This window comes from Pelodiscus sinensis, chromosome 1 (genome assembly GCF_052426305.1).
Source record: "Pelodiscus sinensis isolate ZL-2025 chromosome 1, ASM5242630v1, whole genome shotgun sequence".
Classification (NCBI taxonomy): Eukaryota; Metazoa; Chordata; order Testudines; family Trionychidae; genus Pelodiscus; species Pelodiscus sinensis.
In genome coordinates this window covers 53,982,767-53,996,625 of record NC_143052.1, presented here as the reverse complement: position 1 = coordinate 53,996,625, position 13,859 = coordinate 53,982,767, and the positions used below count along the sequence as shown (strand labels likewise).

General features: G+C 45.0%; 1 protein-coding gene across 6 annotated transcripts in view; it reads right to left on the bottom strand.

The window, feature by feature from the left end:
• Positions 1-13,859, bottom strand: part of CNTN1 (contactin 1) — a 396,144-nt gene that overhangs the window by 364,034 nt on the left and 18,251 nt on the right. For 3 of the 6 annotated variants that reach the window (XM_075930050.2, XM_075930054.2, XM_075930015.2), the window contains exon 1: positions 10,346-10,649. The exons of the other annotated variants lie outside the window; for them this stretch is intronic. The gene's annotated coding sequence lies outside the window, so the exon portion shown is untranslated. Of the gene's footprint in view, positions 1-10,345; positions 10,650-13,859 lie in introns of those variants that run through there. 6 annotated transcript variants of the gene reach the window in all.

The following is a 13,859-nucleotide window of genomic DNA, read 5'->3' as shown; positions in this document are numbered from 1 at the left end:
TGACTTCACCCCTCACTCCATGCCCTGAACTGCCAAAATCTCCACCCTTGCCCTGACTCCTACACCCCCCACACCAATCAGCCCCTATCCTGAAGGACTTGGGCAATGCTGGGTAAATCTTCTAGTGTTATTTCTAAAATCATGGCAACATTAAGAAGAGTGAAGTGTATCCAGTCCCGACCCCCTCTCTACTGCATTAAGGAAGTGACAGCATCAACTTGCTCTCAAAGGTTATGTCTACACTACAAAGTTAATTCGAACTAACAGACGTAAGTTCGAATTAACTTTGATAGGCGCTACACATACAAACCGCTAGTTCAAACTTAATTCGAACTAGCGGAGTGCTTAATTCGAACTAGGTAAACCTCATTCTACGAGGACTAACGCCTAGTTCGAATTAACTAGTTTGAATTAAGGGCTGTGTAGCCACTTAATTTGAACGAGTGGGAGGCTAGCCATCCCCAGCTTTCCCTGGTGGCCACTCTGGGCACCACCAGGGAAACTCTTTTGCCCCCCTCCCGGCCCCGGAGCCCTTAAAGGGGCACGGGCTGGCTACGGTGCCCATGCCAGGTGCAAGGCTGCCAGCACCCAGCCAGCAGACCCTGCACCTGGCACGGCTCAAGCCAGCCACCCGCTGCCACCCAGCCCTCCGCCTCTTCCCGGGACCACGCTGGCGGCTCCCGGGAGCCTGCCCAGGTCCGCAAGAGGCGGGTGCCCACCTGGTCTAGTGTAGACATCGTGGACCTCATCCACGACCTCCGCACTAGGCACAGGAAAGTGGCCGTCTAGGGCAGGATAGCTGCCAGCCTGGCCACCCAGGAGCAGGTTTGCATGAAAATCAAGGTGGTCCACTGAGACCCCCGACCCTGAGCTTAGAATGGCCATACTGGGTCAGACCAAAGGTCCATCTAGCCCAGTAGCCTGTCTGCCGACAGCGGCCAACACTAGGGACCCTGGAGGGGATGGACTGAAGACAATTACCAAGCCATTTGTCTCGTGCCATCCATCTCCAGCCTTCCACAAACAGTGGCCAGGGACACCATTCCTACCCCCTGGCTAATACCACTCCATGGACCCAACCTCCATGACTTTATCTAACTTCTCTTTAAACTCTGTTGTAGTTCTAGCCTTCACAGCCTCCTGCAGCAAGGAGTTCCACAGGTTGACTATTTGCTTTGTGAAGAAGAACTTTCTGTTGTTAGTTTGAAGCCTGCTACCCATTCATTTCATTTGGTGTCCTTTAGTCCTTCTATTATGGGAACTAATGAAGAACTTTTCTTTATGCAGCCTTTCCACACCACGCATGCTTTTATAGACCTCTATCATATCCCCCCTCAGTCTCCTCTTTTCTAAGCTGAAAAGTCCCAGTCTCTTTAGCCTCTCTTCATATGGGACCTGGTCCAAACCCCTGACCCTTTTAGTTGCCCTCCCCTCTCCCAGCCTCTCTCTTCCCCTCTCCCACCTTCTTTTCCCAGTCTCCCCAAGTTTTGTTCAATAAAGAGAGTTTCTATTTTTGAACACACGTGTCCTTTATTTTGTACATCAGGAAGGGGGGCTAGGGAGGGGTAAGTGGAAGGAGGTGAGGGAGGAATGGGGTACGAGCCCCTGATGGGGACGACTGGGCTGGCTCTGCAGGCTCCTCGGGGTGGAAACTCTCCTGAAGCTCCTTGATTGACCCTCCCCCTCCGGATGACAGCCTGTGGCAAGTGCAGCCAGGCTGATGGCCGAGTGCTGTGATGTGCCGAGTGTGGGCACTCAGGGCACTCCAAGCCAGGACTGCTTTGCAAGCAGGGAACCCCTGAGAACTGTCTGTCCGGGGTGGGGTTCAGGTTCCTTTAAGCACAGCCCTCGGCTAGCCTGAGGCAGCAGCTCCATGCTCTAAGTCCTAATCTGATGCCCTGCCGGCACTGCTTCCGGCCATCCTTAAACTCAGTTCAGGGTCCACTCAGCGTGGACATGCTAGTTTGAATTAGCAAAACGCTAATTCGAACTAGTTTTTAAGTCTAGATGCGCTAATTCGAATTAGCTAAGTTAGTTCGAATTAGTGCTGTAGTGTAGACATACCCAGACTCAGTCCATACATTATGAAAACTATCCAATAAAACTTCCAAAAGGGAATTAGCTTAACAATATCTTTATCTTAAGCATTCTTCTCCAGGTTGCCTGTTACTAGGGTTGCCAGCTCAAGACAGCGTAAGCTCACATTCTAGAGCCTTGCTTCTCAGAGAGCCACTTCTATAACCCTTTCACAAGTAGGGTAATGAGTCACCTGCCTCAGTCAACTACTGTAATAGAATCAGCACATGCTAACAGGGGAGGATATATCAGGCAAAGAGTATATACCTATTACCTTTACTAATATCATTCAGTGTCTTTCTTTTTTAATATTTATATAGAGTTTGACAAGAATAAATGGATCTATTTTGGTTTGAAAAATAGAAGTTATATACCAAGAAAAAAATTAATCCTTGCTTTAAAAAACAGAATTGAAGAGATTATAATCTTATATGAATGTTAAATCTGTCTGATACTTGGTAAATGAAGCCTGACATTTTAACCACACATTGGCCAACCCAATGCCTTTTTAATACACAATATTCTCATAGAGTATAATATAAATACTAATATAGTGATTGCAGCCAAGAACTAGTAATGTGTTAAATAAAAGATCCTGATGAAAAGCATAATGAGGATTCAGTTTGTCGTCAGAAATATTTCACTTAGCAAATTAAAAATTGTCCACATTGGCATAGCCTACATACTCAAATTCAAGTGCTGCTCTTCAAAAGAGCTATTGATGATTTGTTCTATATGAAGCCCTCAATTTCTCTTTATAAACAAACTAAATATAATTACTTTTGTGTATTATCCCTACTGTATGTGAGAGGACAACTAAAGTATAGAGAAATAATAGTCTAAGGCAATGAAGCCATTACACAAGACTAAAGCAATGAATGTACCATTGTCTTCAAGTCACACACACTTGAAGTCAAAATAATGACTTTTTGCTTAAACCTAGGGATGTGTTTAACTTGTTGAATTGGGTCCTATATAAATTGTCAAAGCTCAGATGAAGCCTGTAATAAGCTGGCTCTCCTGACTACCAGTTCTGTGCCTTAACCACAAAATCATCACACAGACAATTTGGCTGGATAAATATCAAACTTTAAAGAAAAAAGGTGATTTAACAAAAATACTACCTTGACATATCTATCAGGCTCTATACTTCTCATTTTTAAAACTGAAGTCCTATCTCCCTGCTAAATTCATTTGAAGATTATGCAGATACCAAAATATTTATACATACTTTCTGATGTGAATAAATAACTCACATTACAGCATGGCCCAAGATTGCTATTTTCTTATTGTTTCCAAATCAGATATTAGAATAAATATTTTTCTCTCAGAGAACAAAATAAATCTGTAAACAGAGTTGTGTGTTACAGCAACAGTTATTGAAAATTATATTGCATCATATAAGAAGTGCATGATTGTCATGAAAAGATAGCATAGTGGAGAGGGTAGCTAATAATGGTTGAGATTTTAGCTTAACAGTAGGTTTGTTAAAATAATTTAGTTGAAATGGCAAAAATCCCAGAACGTAAACTATGAACGGTGTTTTGCTTTTTCATGTTGGTTTGATTAAAAAAGGATTTCTTTAAACACACACACACACACACACACACACACACACACACACACACACATATATATTCAAAAATCATCCCTGAAGGACATTTTTCACTGGATTTTCTTCCTTTTCCTCACACAACTTTTGGAAAAAATCAAAATACTTTTGGCATGTCTACACTAAGCCCGGGTATGTAGAACTTGGGCTTGTAGACCTGGAATTTCCAAGTCTGTATTTGAGCATACACACTTCACTCTAAATATAAGTTTACAATTGTTGAACCCAGATCTCACAGCCATACTAACATGTCCATATTCAGATTCATGTCTGTGGCTTGAGCTACATACACAACAAAATGGCAGGGCTTGGACCTTCTTCAATTTGTTGCTTCTCATTTGTCAAATACAGTGGTTTCTGTTATGTATAGATAGCATCTGTGTATATGGCACTTCATATCAATTACAATGGCAAACGTGTGCCAAGTCAACCCTAACACATTTGACTGGGTAGCTACTGCAGTGAAACTCAAAAAATTAACGGTGACCTCAGCTGCAATAAGTAATTCCCAAAGTCACAGAACACAGCAATCATATGCTGACCAGTTGATATTCGAGGTGGGACTGGTAGCACAGCCTATGAATAAGGCCACTGAACACTTCATTATAAGTCCTGTTTTCAGCTGTTACAACTTTGGCAAACTTAAACCATTTGGCTGAATTTTTCCCTAACAGGTATTTATATCAGACTGAATTTATTTTTTGGAAAATGTCAGCAAAATAGAACAGCTGGTCCAACATCACAGCTAGAGAAAAATGCATTATTTATCCCCCATCTTAAAAAATTCTAGCAATTTTTTTTTCAAAAATGGTAGTGTCCCCAGGCTCTGCAGCCAAGCTTTGAAATTAGGAAAAGAGGTGGTCTTTGCTTCAGGCATGTACTTTTTCCTATTCCTGTGAAAATCAACCTCCATTTGGCCAAGTTACACACTTCCGAAAAAAATCACAGATTCCTTGTGTTCTAAGAGAATTCTTAGATCTTAGAAGCTAAATTCCCCCCAAAATTCCATCCACACTGAGTATGCCCCAACTTGGGACTGAACAGGAATTCCCTGCAATTGTAGCTCCAAACTGCATCAGGCCTTGGACTAAGCCCATGAACTATCAACAGGAAGCCTGTCTCTTCTGTCCTCCCAATGACTATGCTGCCAGTGCCCGGAAGTGTGAAAGAGAGTTACCTGATTCAAATGCAAATAGGACAAGTATCAGCCTTGTGAGAGATGAGGGGAAATAGGTGGGGACAAAAGGCAGGGGACAGGAAGACAGAAGCTGAGATTTAACTGTTGAGAGACACGGGTGACAGATGGACTAGGATTTAAGGATAGGGAGGGAGAGTGGGACTAGCAGGATACCTAAGGAGTCAGATGAAATCACTGGGACTGACTGGGCAAGGAGACTGGGACTATGATCTGAGGAGAGAAACTGAGAAGCAAGGGAGACTGAGATCCGATGAGGAACCAGAGAGCAGACTTGTCAAGTAGGCTAGGACTGATGACCAGGGAGGAGAGGCAGATAGATCTGATGATGAGTTGGGATGTGGAGGGAGAACTGGGACTGGATGAATAAGGTGACTGGGAAGAAGGTGCTGGGAGGGGGTGTGGGAACTGGGAATGACTGGGCAAGTACACTCATCCAGGGAGTGGGTGTGAAATAGGGACAAGCTAAGTGAGGAGAATGTGACTGCAAAAAGGCCCAAGGTGGGAAGAAATAGAAATGAGCCAGGAACAGGAGGGACAGTACTAGGCAGAAGCTGTCATGCTTGAAGGTGAATGGCAGGAAAAGAACATTCTCCTGTAGTGCATGGAATGGAACCCAAGATTCCTGAGTCTCACCATTCTAGTCAGCAAATATATTTGAAACCCACTGGCAAAATGTGTGTGTCATCCTCTTCTGGTGATAGTCCACACAGGATGACACCATCCTGCGACTATGAGTTCCACTTGTGCTAATGGAATAAGACGTCTATGGACTTAAGCTATTTACCTTAGTGATTACTCATATGGTTGTCAATATGATGCCAGGTTAGACATCCATTTTTCCAGTTTTATTTTTGTGAGTGATTTTTCTAGATTTTTAAAAAAATATGTTGAAAGAATGTTACTAAGTTTGCAAAGTAAAGCATATGTACTAGGAAATACCAGAATGAAGACTGCCTATGCAACTTTCCTCTTGGGCATACACATTATGATACAGTCTTGAATTACATAATGATGTGTGATGTTTTCCACAGGCCTCTGCCTCATTCAGTGAGCAGCACCAGCCCTCTTTGAGGATGGAGCACTCTGTATAATGAAAGAGACTTTTTCTGTACCCACCCTTCTTCATTTGTTGCCAGGGATGGAAGGTGTATAGTGAATGAGTTGGGGCAGATTGGTGGTAAATGAGATAAATGATAGTTTACCTAAAAGTCACCTCAAGAGGATGAGCACTTTTAAGAGAAAGGATGGCTTCAAAGTTAAGGCAGCTGAACGCTGCTCTTTAGAACTGGATTCTCTTCCCACCTAGCAGAGCTCCTGTATGATGCTAGGCAAGTAACATAAACCACATTTTTCACAGATGGTCAGTAATTGAGAGTCTCTTATATTTTCAGGTGAGCAACTTGAGACCGCGGAGTCAGATTTGCAGAGTGCTGAGAACTATGTGACAACTGAAGTCAATGTGAACTTTGAACAAATGAAGTGGTATATACAGGCAGTCCCCAACTTACATGGATCCGACTTATGTCGGATCCGCACTTACGAACGGGGCTTTCTTGCCCTGGAGGTCGAGGTAGCGGATAGCTACCTGCGAGCTCCGGGGCGAGAAAGCCCCGTTCGTAAGCTGCTCCGGTGCCCCTGGTCTGCCGGAGCAAAGCCTCAGAAGCACGGGAACCCGCCGCTGCTGCCGCTTCAGTCGCGGTGCCTGTGGTCTGCTGGGGACCGTCCCCAGCAGACCACAGGCACCGGGACTGAAGCCGCAGCCGCGGGGGGTCCCGCGCCTCTGAGGCTTTGTCAGAGCAAAGCCTCAGAGGCACGGCACCCCGCTGCCGCTGCGGCTCTGCTCCCGTATCCCTGGTCTGCTGGGGGGGGAGGACGCGGCTAGTGTGTCCCCCCCCTCCAGCAGACCAGGCTTTTGTTTTGGACCCTGGAGCAGAGCAGCTGGGGCGCTGCCGATTGGTCCTGCAGCGCCCTCTGGGCACTACTGGACCAACTCGGCAGCACCCCAGCTGCTCTGCCCCAGGTCCTGATTCAGCCGCTGCTGGTCAGTTTCAGCAGTGGCTGAATCAGGACGCCTGGGGCAGAGCAGCTGGGGTGCTGCTGGGTTGGTCCAGTAGCGCCAAGGAGCGGTGCTACTGGAGCAACCCAGCAGCACCCCAGCTGCTCTGCCCCAGGCGTCCCCAAGTCAGCCGCTGCTGAAACTGACCAGCGCTGACTACAGGAAGCCCGAGGCAGAGTTGCTCTGCCCCAGGCTTCCTGGAATCAGCTGCTGATCAGTTTCAGCAGCAGCTGACTTGGGGAAGCTTGGGGTTCTTAAGTTGAATCTGTATGTAAGTCAGAACTGGCGGTCAGTTTCAGCAGCGGCTGAATCTGGACGCCAGTTCCGACTTACATACAGATTCAACTTAAGAACAAACCTACAGTCCCTATCTTGTACGTAACCCGGGGACTGCCTGTAATGACAAGTATTCTGAAAAAAAAATCAGGTTCTTCTTGTCTCAGATTGGGCACCCAAATTTAATGGATACTTTTGACCTTAATCTTCCTATGCTCAACCATCTAATACATTTGTTATTATTTGTAATGCACTGGGCTACTATAGTGATGAGTTCTGTCTCCAGGACAGAGTTTGAATATTGTGCAGTAGTAAGGAAAACAGAAAAAATGCTGAATAGCAACACCTTAAGGGTCTTGCTATACTGCAGCTAGACATCCACTGCTGGCCCATGCCAGCTGACTTGAGCTTGCAGACCTCAGGCTAAGAGGGTATTATTTAACTGTGGTGTAGACATTCAGGTTCAAGTTGCAGCCCAAATCTGTGACCCTCCCACTTCATAGGATCCTAGAGCCCAGGCTCCAGCCCAAGCCCAAATATCTACATTGCACTTAAACGGCCCCGTAAGTAGAAGCTTTAGTCAGCTGCCACCAGCCAGCCATGGATTTTTAATCACAGCTCTGACCCTAAGTTAGCATCCTCCATTCTGTGCACTAGATGAGGCAGGGTCTTGTGGAAAAAATGTATGTGATCATGTCTTTATATCATACTGCATATCCAGAAAGGAGCATGTCCAGAATTATCATTAGACATAGGTTTTTTTGTTACCATTCTGAATATCTGATTTTGTTTACAGAGTGATTAACAAAGAAACTTGTTGTAAAACATTTTAACTTGCACAGGCAATTAAAAATGGATTTAAAGGTGGCTATTCTCTTACAAAACAATTTCAGAAATCAACGAGAGAGAATCTGCCGTACTAGCCTTCATATGCAAATTTGATACTATCTCGCACAGCCTGAACAAGACATGAACTGGATGTCATACATATTTACATAATGGCTTATGGTCACAAATTGGAATTCCATTTAAGACTTTTATAGGCTATAATACAATTACTAGCAAAAACACCTTAGCTCAGTGATACTCAGACTGCAGCTCCTGAGCTGCAACTGGCTTCTTAATGTGTCTCCTGGGGTTTTTTGGATTACATTATTTAATTATTATTATTATTATTATTATTATTAACCAATTTAAATTATTATTCAATCATGATGGTTTTACCATGCTGCTAACTTTCACTATGTTATTAACATATATGTATGAAAATTATATAAAGCTAAATATTTCCTGTCATATTGCTTACCGATGAATAGTATTATAATAAATGAAACAGTGAATTCACACTATTGGAGGGAGGGGAGTTGGTAATGTTGATCACTAATTTGGCTCCTGAACCACTAAGGTTTGTACACAACTTTCTTAGGTTAAGGGAAAGGGGAGGGATAGCTCAGTGGTTTGAGCATTGACCTATTAAAACCAGAGTTGTGAATTTAATCCTTCGGGAGCATTTAAGGATCTGGGGCAAACCTGTCAAGGATAGTACTTGGTCCTGCTGAGAAGACAGGGGACTGGACTCAATGACCTTTCAAGGTCCCTTCCAGCTCTATGAGATTGATATGGAGCTATACCTATGAGTCATATTTCATTCTATTTACTAAATTAACTGAATTTATTAATTACATAGATAATCTCTAATACACAAAGACAAATTCTTGCTTTCAAACATAATGAAATAGCACTCCACCTAGGAAGCTAAATTTCATAAAGACTGTCATTTTCCTTCTGCAACTTGTGACCGTCACTTAAGTGCTCATCTTCTTGAGGAGACTTTTAGCAAAGCTCAGCAGTGACATAGTCCACAAACAATATCTCACTTTTCACCAGCAGGTGTTACTACAGTCTACGTGCAGTACTACTCTATTTACATATAAAATATCAAAGAAAAAGATGAGCAACTAACATTTTAAAATAGAAATGGTGAAATAATTTGATTGTAATTGTAATAAGAGATCACGAAAACGACTTGCAGTCGATCACTATAAATACATGCAATTATCTCTCAGATAAATAAAACATGGTGCTACCTTTCTTTGTGTATGCAGACTGGCTCCAAAAGATGCCCGCACAGCAGCAACAATAATGTGAAAATAAGTAAGATTTATAAATATTAAAGATACATTTTTGGCATTCACGTGCCAAAAAATTCCTATAAATTAGTGACAGAAACAGATCTTCTGCGCTGGATCTTTTTGCCCAATTCATATTGAGGATGAAGAACATAACATTCATTTTAACTTATTATTTATATTATTAATTATTATTATTATTATTACTAAATACTAATACTAAGGGCAGAGATTGTGACAGAAAAAAATCTGCATTTTACAAAGGATTCAATAGACTATATATCCAATGCCCTCCTTAGTACATATATGGCATCTCCTGCTGCAATAATGTCAGTGACTTGCAGTCACTTCTCTGCACCCATATGAGAAATGATGATTCAGTTTCAGTGTTCAGGCCACAGAAAAATTTACTCTAGGCTTCCTTTCTAATGAAAAGAAATGGCTGGACTGCAGAGGTAGGGAGGAGAAGAAGAGGTTCTTAACTGAAGAAGCATAGGAAAGACATGGGGAAGGGGGCTGACTAGACTCAAATATGCCCAGATTTCTCCGCCTGCTTCTTTCACGAATTTACATTTCACAGGTGGCCCCTAATCCTCCGGCAGAGGTTGCACATTATCATCATGCCAGTCACAGATTCGTGCTGCTGCTCTAGCTGCCACAGTGACCCGGCTGCTGAATCCAAGGGGAAAGTTGACTTGTCACCATCCCCATCCACTCGCTGTTGAATTCGCTGCACCAGTCAAGCTCTGCCTCTTCCCAAGACGTTTCCCCATCTCTCTACCTTGAGCCCTACCTCTCGCCGGGTCACTCGTCACCCATTCGGTCTCTGTCACCCGAGCTGCTTGCTCCCCTAAGAAAAGCTAATGCAACAGGACTTTTTATTACTATTATTTTACCGCTTTTTTTTTTTTTTTTTTTTTTTTTTACACTGTGGAGCAAACACACCCCGCCCCGCCCGCAGAACACAACAAATACATGCATAGCAGGCCGTGTCCTACCTGTGCAATGCTGCTGCAGCGGCTACACGGCGGGACCGTCACCTAGAGGCGCCCCACTCGCGCTGCCAACACCTGGCAGCGCTCTGCCCCCTCCCCGCTCTGCGCGCCCACCCAGCCCGCGGGACAGCGGCCCGCCCTTTCCCAGCCCGCACTGGGGGCGCGCGCCTAGCGGGGCCGATTGGGGTAGGGGGAGCGGCGGGCACTGATTGGACAGGGGTGATGTCACTCCCAGCCTGTGCGGCTGGGGGGTGGCGGCGCGGGAGCGGGGAAGCCGCCCAGCTGCAGCGGGTCCGCAGTGACAGCGGCTGGGAGGCGGCGGGGCGCTGGGTCCAAGGGCGGGAGTGTGGGTGGGGCTGACAGATGCAGGGGGCTGGCGCGCTCAGCATCCCCCCCACCCCCGGTCGCGCTGCGGTAGAGGGGGGCCCGTCGGGCGCCGCCCTCGCACATGCCCAAAGCGGCTGACTTCCCCCGGCCCTTTCCCTGAGAGTCACTGCGGTGCGAGGCGTGAGGAGCGGGGCTGCCGGGGTGATGGCTCGAAGGGGCACGCCCAGGATTGCCACCTTCAGGATTCAATAATAAGGATTCAACCCCTGCAGCCAATAACGAGACTGGGTCAGGCTCGGGGGTTAATGCTGCCTGTTGCCGCCTTTGCTTTGAGTCCCTGGGATGGAGGATGTCTCTTTCCAAGCTTTCATCCCAGACATAGGGACCACGTGTTTTCTTAAAATAAAAAGCTCAGAGTCTCACATAGTCACGTGATACCAGACGCTGGGGATTTAAGAAAACCAGTAAATAGGATGGAGACCGGTCAGAGATAGGCTGGGCAGCTGCAGTGGACGGCAGAGAAGAGGATTGCTGGGAAGTGAGGGCAGAACTAGCAGGACCAGTTCTGGGATATAGCTGTGATCAACTACCCTAAAGGGAGTGGGGCAAGACATAGTAGGAATTGAACCTACAACCTACTGAGCTCAAAGCATAAACTGCTACATTGTAAGCTAAGGAGCCAGAATAGGGCAAGTGGGACCGAAACAGCTCATGTCCTCTGGAGATTTACACCAGGTGGGTTATACATATGTTTAAACAGATCAAGCTAATGCAAATTGCATGGGAGGGCCAAGGCAATCTGTGGATCTAAGACACTCAACAGGGGTGCCTGTTGTTCCATTTCCCCAGTCCTATCCCCTCCCAAAGAGACAGAAATACCCTTTTTCTCCCCACTAGGGCTATGTCTACACTCGCGGCTTCTTGCGCAAGTATGGCCGTTCTTGCACAAGAATCCGCAGAGCGTCCACGCTGCCTGCCTGCTCTTGCACAAGGAAATTTACAGTACGGCGTGATAAGAGAGGGCTTCTTGTGCAAGAGCTACGCTCTTTTTTAATAGGTGTAAGCCCTCTTGCGCAGGAGGGCAGTGTGGATGCTTGGCAGGGGTTTCTTGCGCAAGAAAGCCCTATGGCTAAAATGGTCATCAGAGCTTTCTTGCACAAGACAGAGTCCACGCTGCCATGGATGCTCTTGCGCAAAAGCACAGCTCACACATGGCAGTGTGGATGTTTTCTTGCACAAGAACCCTTGCGCAAGATATTCTTGTGCAAGAAGCCGCCAGTGTAGACATAGCCTAAGTGTGGCACCAAGGGTTCCCCTCCACCTCCTTGGCAAACAACAGTGGCAGCTATATCCTTCACAGTGCTTATTCCTGATGCCTGGGAGTAAATAGGAGCCTAGACCTGTTTTACTCTTCTCTTGCCACACACAGATGACATATAGGGTACATCTACACAGCAACATTATTTTGAAATAACTACTGTTATTTGTAAATAACAGTCCATGTTTACACAGCTTGCAGTTATTTCAAAATAGTGTCAAAATACTGTCAAGCTGGAGGACTTCCTACTCTGACTCTTGTAACCTTCATTGTACGAGGAGTAAGGGAAGTCAGAGGAAGAGCGCTCTATTTCGAAGTAAGTGCTGTGTAGACACTCCCTATTTTGAAATAAGCTATTTCAAAATAAGATATGCAATTGATATAGCTCAATTTGCATAGCTTATTTCAAATTAAGCCCTGGTGTGTAGATGCACCCCATACTCTCCAGCCCTCTTTTGGCAGCATTTAGGGTGGATCTACGCTGCAGGGCTTAATTTGAAATAAGCTATGCAAATTGAGCTATATCAATTGCATATCTTATTTTGAAATAGCTTATTTCAAAATAGGGAGCGTCTAGACAGCACTTACTTCGAAATAGAGCGCTCTTCCTCTGACTTCCCTTACTCCTCATACAATGAAGGTTACAAGAGTCAGAGTAGGAAGTCCTCCAGCTTGACAGTATTTTGACACTATTTTGAAATAACTTCCTGCTGTGTAGACGCGGAATAAGTTATTTTGGAATAGCGCTAGTTATTTTGAAATAGTGTAGTCTACATACACACATTGTCACCTAATAGTGTAATGATGAGGCACAGCTTCTGCAAGTAACTAAATGCAGCTGAAGCATGGGGTATGTAATTAAGGAGATACCTTACACAGCTCACTTCTTGCCCAAGTCATGCTTCCCCATCTACTCAGCTGTTTTTAGCAGTGTTGTGTCCAGCTGCCTCTCACTACTGGAGCCTTTTCCCACCACAGAAAAAGACTCTGGCAGTAGGGATAGGCTCCAACACTGGGGGAGACAGCCTTATGCTCTGCTTCTCCTTGCCAGAGCCTTTCCTCCTTGCAATGAAAGACTCTGGTAACTGAAGCCTTTCCCCATGGTCTCCCGACTGACACAGCATTTCATTAACACATGCAGGTAAACTTCACAGAATGAACATAGTGTGCATTTCACTGCAACATATAGCTCCACGTACGCTATACCTGTGGGCTAAGTCTAGACTGGCATGATTTTCCGCAAATGCTTTTAACGGAAAAGTTTTCCGTTAAAAGCATTTGCAGAAAAGAGCGTTTAGATTGACAAGGACGCTCTTCTGCAAAAGCACTTTTTGCGGAAAAGCGTCCGTGCCAATCTAGACATGTTTTGTGCAAGGAAGCCCCGATCTCCATTTTCACGATCGGGGCTTTTTTGCGCAAAACAATACTGCGTTTGTCATCTGCAATTGTTTGACAGTTACTCCACAATTCAAGTAGAGCCTTTTTAAAAGGATTTGAAACCCTGGTCCCATTTTTCAGCTGTAGCAGAGTTTTCCATCACTTTTACTTTCTCCCATACATACGGCGATGGGGTCAATTCAGACTACAGCACAATTTAGTGCAGTTTTAGAGTTGCTCTAAATGACCTTTAGGTGCCAAAATTCCTAGGGGTTTGCAGTTTTTTGTTGGTCATCACTGGAATGCCATGCATGCTTGCCATGTTTCCTACACTCAGGATATTGTGACGCTGGAATAAAACTAGCTATGAAAATAACATGGTAAGTCAAAATGCCTCAATAAACATCCCCATGTGTTTAAAATGGAGTGTTTCCACTTCTGTGATTAGCTGTTACAAGTGCAGTGAAGCCATGGTGTTCTCTCCTGAACTCTGCC